Source organism: Macaca fascicularis, chromosome 19, assembly GCF_037993035.2.
Source record: "Macaca fascicularis isolate 582-1 chromosome 19, T2T-MFA8v1.1".
NCBI classification, from domain to species: domain Eukaryota; kingdom Metazoa; phylum Chordata; class Mammalia; order Primates; family Cercopithecidae; genus Macaca; species Macaca fascicularis.
Window position 1 is genome coordinate 9039673 of NC_088393.1, and position 13037 is coordinate 9052709.

A 13037-nucleotide genomic window follows, 5' to 3' on the forward strand; every position below is an offset into this window, starting at 1 on the left:
CTGAGGTGGGAGGATCATTTGAGCCCAGGAGTTCAAGACCAGCCTGGGCAACAGAGTGAGACTCTGTCTCTACAAAAAAAAAAAAAAAAAGAAAGAAAATACAAAAAATTAATCGGACATGGTGGCACACGCCTGTAATCCCAGCTCCTTGGGTGGCTGAGGCAGGAGAATCACTTGAACCTGGGAGGCAGAGGTTACAGTTGTGCCACTGTACTCCAGGCTGGGCGACAGAGTGAGACTCCGTCTCTAAATTAAGTGTCAGCACCATGGGAATAGGAAACTGGTTTTGGTAACCGCTTTATCCAGTGACCCTAGCACACAGTAGATGCTTAATAAATGTTTGCTGAAATAATGCTTTTTTTACTTTTTTGAGACAGGGTCTCATTCTGTTGCCCAGGCTAGAGTGCAGTGGCACAATATCTCAGCTCACTACAAACTCCGCCTCCTGGGTTAAAGTGATCCTCCTGCCTCAGCCTCCCAAGTAGCTGGGATTACAAGTGTGTGACACCACGCCCAGCTAATTTTTTTTAGTAGAGACGGGCTTTTACTACTTTGCCCAGGCTGGTCTTCAACTCCTTGGCTCAAGTAATCCACCTGCCTTGGCCTCACAAAGTGCTGGGATCACAGGTGTGAGCCATAGCACCTGGCCAGAATATAGTAATATTTTTTAAATGTATTTTAATATACGATACTTAAAAAAAAAAAAACCTTGGCTATTTTAATTGGTTGATTCTTTCAGTTAAAACTGTGGAATTCTGTTGAGTTTCTCCACAGAAACTCCATTAGAATTTTTTTCTTCATTCCTTTGAGACAGAGTTTTACTCTGTTGCCCAGGATGGAGTGCTGTGGCAAGACCACGGTTCACTGCAGCCTTGAACTCCCAGGCTCAAGCAATCCTCCCACCTCAGCCTCCCGAGTAGATGGGACTACAGGCACGTGCTACCATGTCCAGCAGGTTTTTCATTTTTTGTAGGGACAGGGTCTCTCTATGTTGCCCAGGCTGGTCGCAAATTCCTGGGTTCAACTGATTCTCCTGCCTCAACTTCCTAAATACTGGGATAACAGGCATGAGCCTCCATTGGAATGTTTAAAAAAAAAAAAACATTTTTTTTTTTGAGACGGAGTCTCACTCTGTTGCCAAGGCTGGAGTGCAGTGGCACAATCTCGGTTCACTGCAAGTTCCACCTCCCAGGTTCACGCCATTCTCCTGCCTCAGCCGCCTGAGTAGCTGGGACTACAGGCACCCACCACCACACCCGGCTAATTTTTGTATTTTTAGTAGAGATGGGGTTTCACCTGGCGTTAGCCAGGATGGTCTCAATCTCCTGACCTCATTATCCACCTGCCTCGGCCTGCCAAAGTGCTGAGTTTTCAGGCATGAGCCACTGCACCCGGTTCTAAAATATTTTTATTGTGGCCGGGCCCGGTAGCTCACGCCTGTAATCCCAGCACTTTGGGAGGCCGAGGCAGGCAGATCACCTGACGTCGGGAGTTCAAGACCAGCCTGACCAATATGGAGAAACCCCATCTCTACTAAAAATACAAAATTAGCCAGGCATGGTGGTGCACGCCTGTAATGCCAGCTACTCGGGAGGCTGAGGCAGGAGAATCACTTGAACCTGGGAGGCAGAGGTTGTGGTGAGCCAAGATTGCGCCATCGCGCTCCAGCCTGGGCAGCAAGAGCGAAACTCTGTCTCAAAAAAAAAAAAAAAAAATATATATATATATGTATATATATGAAATTGTAAAATAAAGCATCCATAGATGCATACACACAGCCAGATTCAAGAAACCACATAAAACAAATGCATACTCTTTCCCTAAGCGGCCTGAGGTGATCTGGGAAAATGGTTCGCTATTCACTTGACCCAGAGAACCCCACAAAATCATGCAAATCAAGAGGTTCAAATCTTCGTGTCCACTTTGAGAACACTCATGAAACTGCCCAGGCCATCAAGGGTATGTATATACAAAAAGCCACGAAGTAGCTGAAAGACGTCACTTTGTAGAAACAGTGTGTACCATTCCAATGTGGAGTTGGCAGGTGTGCCCAGGCCAAGCAGTGGGGCTGGACACAAAGTCAGTGGCCCAGAAAAAGTGCTGAATTTTTGCTGCACATGCTTAAAAATGCAGAAAGTGGCCAGGGGCGGTGGCTCATGCCTGTAATCCCAGCACTTTAGGAGGCGGAGGCAGGTGGATCACCTGAGGTCAGGAATTCAAGACCAGCCTGGCCAACATGGTGAAACCCCATCTCTACTAAAAATACAAAAATTAACTGGGTGTGGTGGCACATGCCTGTAGTCCCAGCTACTAGGGAGGCTAAGGCAGGAGAATTGCTTGAACCCGGGAGGTGGAGGTTGCAAAGCCGAGATTGCGCCACTGCACTCCAGCCTGGGCGGTAGAGCGAGACTCCGTCTCAAAAAAAGAAAAAGAAAAAGTAAAAACAGAGAGAGAGAGAAAGAAAGAGAGGAAGAAAGAAAAGGATTTTTGCTTGCATGGGTGAGGGAAGATGCTTTTAGACCTCTTAAATAACTTCCGTCCTCCCCCCCATTCTTAATACCTTGGGTGTTCATGGTAGAAAATGTGACCCTTCTCTGTCCCACCCTGTCCCAGGCTGAGGCTTGAGTCAGAAAAGAAAAGAGAAAGGGAGAAGGAGGTTCCCAGCCACTCCAGAATGCATGTGAACCCCTTGGGAGCCACTTTCAGCTCCTTTGCCATTTTGAGGGCCTCCTGGAAACTCCAAGGCACCCCTGCCCCCATCTGGAATGCCCAACTGCCCAGAGACTGCGCCTGTCTCTGAACATGTTTGTTTTTTTTTTTTTTGAGACAGAGTCTCGCTCTGTCGCTCAGGGTGGAGTACAGTGGCGCAATCTCAGCTCACTGCAACCTCCGCCTCCCGAGTTCAAGCAATTCTTCAGCCTCAGCCTCTCCAGTAGCTGGGATTACAGGTACCTGCCATCATGCCTGGCTAATTTTTTGTATTTTTAGTAGAGATGGGGTTTCACCATATTAGCCAGGATGGTCTCGATCTCCTGACCTCGTGACCCACCCGCCTTGACCTCCCAACGTGCTGGGATTACAGGCGTGAGCCACCACGCCCGGCAGAAATTTTTAAAAATTAGCTGGGCATGGTAGCATGTTCCTATAGTCCCAGCTACTCAGGATCCTGAGACGGGAGAATTGATTGAGCCCAGGAATTTGAGGCTACAGTAAGCTATGATCACACCACTGCACTCCAGCCTGGGCCAAGAGCAAGACTGTCTCAACCCAGGTGAAGTAGCTCATGCCTATAATCCCAGCAATTTGGGAGGCTGAGGCGGGTGGATCACTTGAGGTCAGGAGTTTGAGACCAGCCTGGCCAACATGGTGAAACCTCGTCTCTACTAAAAATACAAAAGTTAATCGGGTGTGGTGGCGCCCCTCTGTAGGCCCAGCTACTTGGGAGGCAGAGGCAGGAGAATCCCTTGAACCCAGGAGGTGTAGGTTGCAGTGAGCCGAGGTCGAGCCACTGTACTCCAGCCTGGGCGACAGAGCGAGGCTCTGTGTCAAAAATCATCATGATCGTTATCATCTCCACTTCCCCCTTGACTTACTGAATCTTCACGAGCTGCCAGCGGCGGCTTTGGGCTCCCTCTCCGGAGCCTGGGATCAGCCGGAAAGGAACGCGTCAGAGCGGCCTGAACGGCTGCTCTCGGTTTCGCCACCAGAGGGCGGTGCTATCTAGGGTAACCCCCCGGGGTCCGCCGTTGTCAAACCCAGTATATATAGAGAAGGAATTTTCAGGGCGGCAGGGGGAGTCTATCTCTAGCTTTTTCTTATTGTTGCAAAAATAATTTCTCAAAAATAAAAATAGGCTGGGCGCGATGGCTCACGTCTATAATCCCAACACTTTGGAAGTCCGAGGCGGATGGATCACTGGAGGTCAGGAGTTGAAGATCAACATGGTGAAACCCTGTATCTACTAAAAATACAAAAATTAGCCGGGCATGGTGGCCAGCACCTGTAATCCCAGCTACTCAGGCGGCTGAGGCATAAGAATCCCTTGAAGCCGGGAGGCAGAGGTAGCAGTAAGCTGAGATCGCCCCACTGCACTCCAGCCTGGGTGACAGAGAAAGACGCTGTCTCAAAAAAATAAATAAATAAAAAATAAAATAAATAAATCGTAAATTACAAAACAATGACAAGCTTTAAAACATCGGCTGGGTGAGGTGGCTCATGACTGTAATCCCAGTACTTTGGGAGGCCAAGGCGGGCAGATCACGAGGTCAGGAGATCAAGACCATCTTGGCTAACACGGTGAAACCCCGTCTCTATTAAAAATACAAAAAATTAGCCGGGTGTGGTGGTGGGCACCTGTAGTCCCAGCTACTTGGGAGGCTGAGGCAGAAGAATAGCGTGAACCCGGGAGGCGGAGCTGGCAGTGAGCCGAGATCGCGCCACTGCACTCCAGCAGGGGCGACAGAACGAGACTCCGTCTCAAAAAAAACATAAATAAATAAAAAATAAAATAAAATAAAAGAGGGCACAGTTTTGGGCACCTGTAATTCCAGCTAGTGAGCAGGCTGAGATGGGAGGATTTCTTGGGCCCAGTAGTTCCAATCCAGCCTTGGCAACACAGCGAGACATCCCACCACCACCACACGTGCCTTCCCCCGCCACCGTATTAAAAGAGAGAGATTCAAAGGTTTGGAACTAAAGAGAACTAGGTTCAAATCTTTTTTTTTTTTTTTTTTTTTTCTTTTTTGAGATGGAGTCTGGCTCTGTTGCCCAGGCTAGAGTGCAGTTGTGCTATCTTGGCTCATTGCAGCCTCTGACTCCTAGATTAGAGCGATTCTCCTGCCTCAGCCTCCCAAGTAGCTGGGAGGTAGTGCTCACCACAACACCCAGCTAATATTTTATATTTTTAGTAGAGACAATGTTTCACCAGGTTGGCCTGGCTGGTCTCAAACTCCTGATCTCAGGTAATCTGCCCACCTCAGCCTCCCAAATTGCTGGAATTACAGACATGAGCCACCACGCCTGGCCTAGATTCAAATCTTGACCCTTCTGAGCTGCGTGACTTGTCCAAATTCCTGAAGGTCTCAGAAGCTCAATTTATCTCCTTTCTGGGGCCAACTTGAGGTTGAGATAAAATGGATTACGCAAGTGTCTGATGGTGTAAAGGTGGTGCTAAATAAATGTACACTGCTACAGTTATTATTTCCTTAGTGACTTCACAGCTGTTTGCTCTGCAATGTACAAGTTCCCAGACTGGAAGGAACTATGGGGAAAGGCTAATGGGGGAGGGAAGAAAGGCAACCCCACTCCCTTCTGAGCACCAGCCCAGATTCTGAGTCATCCTTTCTGTCCTGAGTGTTTGAGGTCCTGCTCTTGGGTTGACCTTTCTTGGTGACCTGGATGTGAGTACAGTGTGGCAGGAAACACTGTGGTTAGCTTCTGGGGGTGGTAGAGGCCAGTCACTGGACACAATGTGCCATTACATAGTCCTAACAACCTTGTGGGCTTGTCTGAGAAGAATCCTGCATGTCTCAAACCAGAAAGAATTTTTCATGCTCTTCCTTGAACCTGAGTCATCTATTTCTTGTACACTTTGTCTAGGACTCTGTCAAGCATCTCTCAGTCTTAGGACCCCTGCTCCAGGAATCCTTACCTGATGGGATTGACGTCTTTTCTATGCTCTTCCAGGCCTGTGTGCTTACCCCATTACAGCATTGATCATCTAGGAATCAACTTATTTAGTTAAAATGATCACCATTCATGGTGCCAATGAGCAAACAGATATCATGTGCCTCCTGATATCATACACTGAGAAGAACACAGTATCACTGCCAAAAATACCTAACAGGCACCTTATGGGAAAGAAACATCAGCATCAGACAAATGCAAAGTGGAGGACGTGCTACAAATAACTCAAAAATATCAGTGTTTGGCCAGGCATAGTGGCTTATGCCTGTTGTCCCAGCTACTCAGGAGGTTGAGACAGGAGGATCACTTGAGCCCAGGAGGTTAAGGCTGCAGTGAGCTGTGATCTCACCACTGCATTCCAGCCTTGGTGACAAAGTGAAACCGTGTTTCAAAAAATATCAGGGCCCTGCCAGGTATAGGGAATGCACCTGTATTCCCAGTTACTCAGTAGGCTGAGGCAGGAAGACTGCTTGAGCCCAGGAGGTTTGAGAACAGCCTGGGCAAGATAACAATGACCTTGTCTCAGAGAAAAACAAAAAAAGGACCAAAGGGACATGACAATAAATGCAGTGGATGATTCTGGATGGGGTCCTGCTCATTAAAAAACATGGCTGTGATGCTATGTGTGGTGGCTCATGCCTGTAATCCTAGCACTTTACAGTGTATCCAGGCGGATCATGAGGTCAGAGTTCGAGACCAGCCTGACCAACATAGTGAAACCCTATCTCTACTAAAAATACGCAAATTAGCTGGGCATGGTGGTGTGTGCCTGTATTCACAGCTACTCAGGAGGCTGAGGCAGGAGAATTGCTTGAACCCAGGAGGCTGAGGTTGTGGTGAGCTGAGATCATGCCACTGCATTCCAGCCTGGGCAACAAAGGGAGACTTCATTGTGGTTTTTTTTGTTGTTGTTGTTGTTTGTTTGTTTAAAAAAACAAAACAGGGCCGGGCGCGGTGGCACAAGCCTGTAATCCCAGCACTTTGGGAGGCCGAGACGGGTGGATCACGAGGTCAGGAGATCGAGACCATCCTGGCGAACACAGTGAAACCCCATCTCTGCTAAAAATACAAAAAACTAGCCGGGCGAGGTGGCGGGCGCCTGTAGTCCCAGCTACTCGGGAGGCTGAGGCAGGAGAATGGCGTGAACCCGGGAGGCGGAGCTTGCAGTGAGCTGAGATCCGGCCACTGCACTCCAGCCTAGGCGACAGAGCGAGACTCCGTCTCAAAACAAAACAAAACAAAACAAATCAAAATCAGCTATTTCCAGGCACAGTGGCTCATGCCTGTAATCCCAGCTCTTTGGGATGCCGGAGTCAGAGGACCGCTCGAGTTCAGGAGCTCAAGTTCAAGACCAGCCTGGGCAATGTAACAAAACCCTGTCTCTACAAAAAAATACCAAAATTAGCCTGATGTGGTGGCATGTGCCTGTAGTCCCAGCTGCTCAGGAGGCTAAGGCAGGAGGATCACTTGAGCCCAGGAGTTGGAGGCTGCAGTGAGTTATAATCACACGGCTGCACTCCAGCCTGAAATGACAGAGTGAGACCCTGTCTCCAAAACAAAACAAACAGAAACACAAACCACAGCTGTTTAGGTCATGCTTGACACAATTGATGCAACTGGAATATGGACCATAGATTAGATAACAGTACTATGTCAGGGTCAGATTTCCTGAAATTGTTAGCTGTACTACAGTTATATAAACACTTTTTTTTTTTTTCTTAGTAAAGGGCAAAAGGCACACATTATGTGTGCAATATATTCTTCAGTGGGTCAGAAAAAGAAGATGTACAAAAAAGTGTGTATTATCTCACCCTCCATGAGTGTATTATATAAATATATATGCATACGTCTCTATGCGAGTGTATTTTATCTATGCACTTATGTATTACGTATACGTGTGTGTGTGTGGTGTTGTTGTTTTGTTTCTTGTTTTGTTTGTTTGTTTGAGATGGAGTCTTGCTCTGTCACCCAGGCTGGAGTTCAATGGCGCAGTCTCAGCTCACTGCCACCTCTGCCTTCCAGGTTCAAGTGATTCTCCTCCCTCAGCCTCCTGAGGAGCTGGGATTACAGGCCTGAGCCACTGTACCTGGCCTCTTTTTTTTTTTGGAGACAAGAATCTCACTCTGATGCCCAAACTGGAGTGCAGTGGTACGATCATAGCTCACTGCAGCTTCCAACTCCTGGGCTTAAGTTGTCCTTTTGCATCAACCTCCTCGAGTAGGTGTGGGAGTACAGGTAGGCACCACCACACCTGGCTAATTATTTATTTATTTATTTGTATATTTATTTATTTATTTTGAGACGGAGTTTCGCTCTTGTCACCCAGGCTGGAGTACAATGGCACAATCTTGGCTCACTGCAACCTCTGCCTCCCCGGTTCAAGAGATTCTCAGGCTGGGCGTGGTGGCTCACGCCTGTAATCCCAGCACTTTGGGAGGCCGAGGAGGGTGGATCGCGAGGTCAGGAGATTGAGACCATCCTGGCTAACACGGTGAAACTCCATCTCTACTAAAAATACAAAAAATTAGCCGGGCGTGGTGGCGGGCGCCTGTAGTCCCAGCTACTCGGGAGGCTGAGGCAGGAGAATGGCGTGAACCTGGGAGGTGGAGCTTGCAGTGAGCCGAGATTGTGCCACTGCACTCTAGTCTGGGAGACACAGCGAGAGTCCGTCTCAAAAAAAAAAAAAAAGAGATTCTCCTGCCTCAGCCTCCCAAGTAGCTGAGATTACAGATGCCACCACGTCCGGCTAATTTTTTTTTTTTTTTTTTTTGTATTTTCAGTAGAAATGGGGTTTCACCATGTCAGCCAGGCTGGTCTTGAACTCCTGACCTCAGGTGATCCACCTGCCTTGGCCTCCCAAAGTGCTGGGATTACAGGCATGAGCCGCCGCGCCCAGCCCTAATTTTTTATATTTTGTAGGGACGGGGTCTCACTTTGTTACCCAGGCTGGTCTGAAATCCCTGGCTTTAAGTAATCCTTCTACCTTAGTCTCCCAAAGTGTCAGGAATACAGGTGTGAGCCACCCTGCCCAGCCTGTTCGTGTATGTTGTATATATGTGTCTCTCTGTATGTAAGTGTGGCTTTCTCCATATATGTGTATATATGTTTATATGTATTGCATATGTATGTCTTTCTGTATGTATTGTATATATTTATATTTTATGTCTCTATGTGTGTTTATTTTTTGGATACAAGGTCTTGCTCTGTTGCCTAGGCTAGAGTGCAGGGGTGCAATCTTGGCTCACTGTAGCTTTGAGCCTTGACTTCCCAGGTTCAAACGATCCTCCCGCCTCAGCCTCCCAAGTAGCTGGTACTAAAGGAATGTGCCACCACACCTAGCTATTGCTTTTTTTTTTTTTTTTTTTTTTTTGAGACAGAGTCTTGCTCTGTCACCCAGGCTGGAGTGCAGTGGTATGATCTCTGCTCACTGCAGCCTCCACCTCCTGGGTTCAAGAGATTCTCCTACCTCAGCCTCCCAAGTAGCTGAGATTACAGCCACACACCACCATGCCCGCTAATTTTTGTATTTTTAGTAGAGAAGGGGTTTCACCATGCTTGTCAGGCTGGTCTCAAACTCCTGGACTCAAGTGATCCACCCACCTTAGCCTCCCAAAGTGCTAGGATTACAGGTGTGAGCCACCGTGCTGGGCCCTAGCTTTTTTTTTTTTTTTTTTTTTTTTGAGACGGAGTCTCGCTCTGTCGCCCAGACTGGAGTGCAGTGGCCGGATCTCAGCTCACTGCAAGCTCCGCCTCCCGGGTTTACGCTATTCTCCTGCCTCAGCCTCCCGAGTAGCTGGGACTACAGGCGCCCGCCACCTCGCCCGGCTAGTTTTTTTTTTTGTATTTTTTCAGTAGAGACGGGGTTTCACCATATTAGCCAGGATGGTCTTGATCTCCTGACCTCGTGATCCGCCCGTCTCGGCCTCCCAAAGTGCTGGGATTACAGGCTTGAGCCACCGCGCCCGGCCCATTTTAACAATTTTTAACTGTGTTGGCCAAAGTAGCCCACACGTTGGGATTGGAGACCTAGTCTTGCCCCCCGTGATCGCCCCAGCACAGTATGTGTATAGTATACTCAAAGAACAATTGATCAGGATGACCTTGTCTTTGCTGGGTTAAAGGCCACATTCTAAAGCTCAGTTTTTGGTCAGGCACAGTGACTCATACCTGTAATCCCAGCACTTTGGGAGGCCAAGGCGAGCGAATCCCTTGAGCTCAGGAGTTCGAGACCAGCCTGGGCAACATGGCAAAATCTTGTCTCTACAAAATCTACAGAAATTAGGCAGGTCTAGTGGCACAAGCCTTTAGTCCCAGCTACTTGGGAGGCTGAGGTGGGAGGATCACTTGAGTCTGGGAGGTTGAGGTTGTGGTGAGCTGTGATCGTGACACTGCACTCCAGCCTGGGTGAGTGAAAGCCATCTCAAAAAAAACCATAAAATAGGGCCGGGCGTGGTGGCTCATGCCTGTAATCCTAGCACTTTGGGAGGCTGAGGTGGTGGATAGCCTAAGCTTAGGAGTTTGAGACCAGCCTGGGCAACATGGTGAAACCCCACCCCCTCTACTGAAATACAAGAAATTAGCTGGTGTGGTGGTGGGTGCCTGTAGTCCCAGCTACCTGGGAGGCTGAAGCACGAGAATCACTTGATCCTGGAAGGCAGAGGTTGCAATGACCCGAGTTTGCACCACTGCACTCCAGCCTGGGTGACAGTGAGCCTCTGTCTAAAAAAAAAAAAGGCCAGGCCAGGCCAGGCCAGGCACAGTGGCTCACACCTGTAATCCCAGCACGTTGGGAGGCCAAGGTAGGTGGATCACCTGAGGTCAGGAATTTGAGACCAGCATAGCCAACACAGTGAAACACCGTTTGTAGTAAAAATACAAAAAAATTAGCCAGGCGTGGTGGTGCACACCTGTAGTCGCAGCTACTCGGGACACTAGGCTGGAGAATCGCTTGAACCCAGGAGGTGGAAGTTGCAGTGAGCGGAGATTGCGCCATTGCACTCCAGCCTGGGTGACAAGAGGGAAACTCCATCTCGAAAAAATAAATAAATAAAATAAAAAATAAAGAGCAGTTTTTAGAATAAAATCTAGAGCCAACTCAAGGCTACAGGGTAGACTCTTTTGTAGACTGCTCACAGCAGGTGCCCTTAAGACCCTGGGTCTGTGATGTGTTTTGTGCTGTGGGACACATGGCTCCAAAGAAGTCCCTGAAAATCAGATCATGAAAAGGTCATCGGGTTGGGAAAGTAATTGATCAGTTCTCTCAGTTTAAGAAGCTGGGGAAGAGGAGGAGCTTGCATTCTGGGATAGCCTGGGATAGCTATGCCCTTACTCAGAGAGAGGCTGGGGGGCTTGGGGGTGGACAGGCCAGACGGTGACCATCTGAACCTACTCCTCACTGGGGTTTTCCTCCCTCCCTTTCCCGTCCACTGCTGCTGGGAGGGATATGCTGTCCTGGCATCTGGCCCAGCTGACAGGGCCAAGTGTATGAGTGGCAGCCTGCACGTCAGCCCTTGGGTGTGCAGTTTCAGATTCCAGAGAATGAGCTGGCTCGGAGCCCTGCTGAGTCAATGCCCCTCTCCTTGCCAGTGCTCTGAGCCAACCTGCCCTGGGTTCTTCCTGGCAGGCTGGTTTTCTGTGCCAGCCTCCCCTTCTTGACAGGATATAGGGGAACTGGTAGGGAAGGGGCAGAGGAGATCGGTGCAAGTTTGAATGCATACTTAGCCTTGTGGAATGAATGTGGTCCAGCCCTTTAGCCTCACTCAGTACTTCCTTTGTCCCAACTCTATCCCTACCCCAGGCTCAGAGTGTTGCGGTATCTCTACCTGCCTGGGAACTTCAAACATACAGGGGCTAGGCTGAGAGGGCAGCAGCACCTTCATTCAGTGCGTGAGTGAATGAATGAATGAGGGAGAGAAAGAGGAAGGTCTTCCAGGTCTCAAACTTTTTTTTTTTTGGTGACACGGAGTCTCACTCTGTCACCCAGGCTGGAGCGCTGTGGCGCAATCTCAGCTCACTGCAACCTCCACCTCCTGAGTTCAAGCGATTCTCCTGACACAGTCTCCCGAGTAGCTATAAGCACGTGCCACCACACCTGGCTAATTTTTTCTTTTTAGTAGAGACGGGGTTTCACCATGTTGGCCAGACTGGTCTCAAACTCCTGACCTCAGGTGATCTGATTGCCTCGGCCTCCCAAAGTGCTGGGATTACAGGTGTGAGCCACCGCATCTGGCCACAAACTTTTATTTTATTGCTTTTTTAGAGACAAGATCTCACTCTATTGCCCAGGCTGGAGTGCAGTGGCACCATTGTGGCTCATTGCAGCCTCTGCCTCCTGGGCTCAAGTGAGCCTCCTGCCTCAGCCTCCCAAGTAGCTGGGACCACAGGCATGGGCCACCGCCCTGGCTTCCTCCTTTCCTTGTGTCTCCTCTTTCTGTTCTCTAAGTTCCTGCTTTATTACAGGCAAAGATCAAGACACTGAAGACCCTGGCCGTAGAGGGTAAGCCATGGGGGTGAGGCCCTGATTCAAGTCTGCCGCTAAGGCACTCATCATTTCAGATTCAGGGGAGAAATGGAAGTCAAGGAATCTCATAAACACAGCTGCGATGATGAATCCTTTCACGGGAAGGAACATGCGAGCCCAGAGAAGTCTCTCCTGGTCTTGGGATGGAGGTCTCACGAAGCCAAGGAAGGCGAGGACTTTTGGTGAGTTTCGGGCTTCCCGCCCACTCTACTGAACTCAGCTCTTTTTTTTTCTTTTCTTTTCTTTCTTTTTTTTTTTTTTTTTTGAGACGGAGTCTCGCTCTGTTGCCCCAGGCTGGAGTGCAGTGGCCAAATCTCAGCTCACTGCAAGCTCCGCTTCCCGGGTTTACGCCATTCTTCTGCCTCAGCCTCCCGAGTAGCTGGGACTACAAGCGCCCACCACAACACCCGGCTAATTTTTTGTATTTTTAGTAGAGACGGGGTTTCACCGTGTTAGCCAGGATGGTCTCGATCTCCTGACCTCGTGATCCGCCCACCTCGGCCTCCCAAAGTGCTGGGATTACAGGCGTGAGCCACCGGTCCCAGTCTCTTTTCTCTTCTCTCCTTCCTTCCTTCCTTCCTTCCTTCCTTCCTTCCTTCCTTCCTTCCTTCCTTCCTTCCTTTCCTTCCCTCCCTCCCTCCCTCCTTCCCTTCTTTTTCTTTCTTTCTCTTTCTTTTTCTTTTTTTTTTTTTTTTTTTTTTTTTTTTGAGACGGAGTCTTGCTCTGTGCCCCAGGCTGGAGTGCAGTGGCGCGATCTCGGCTCACTGCAAGCTCCGCCCCCCCGGGTTCACGCCATTCTCCTGCCTCAGCCTCCCGAGTAGCTGGGACTACA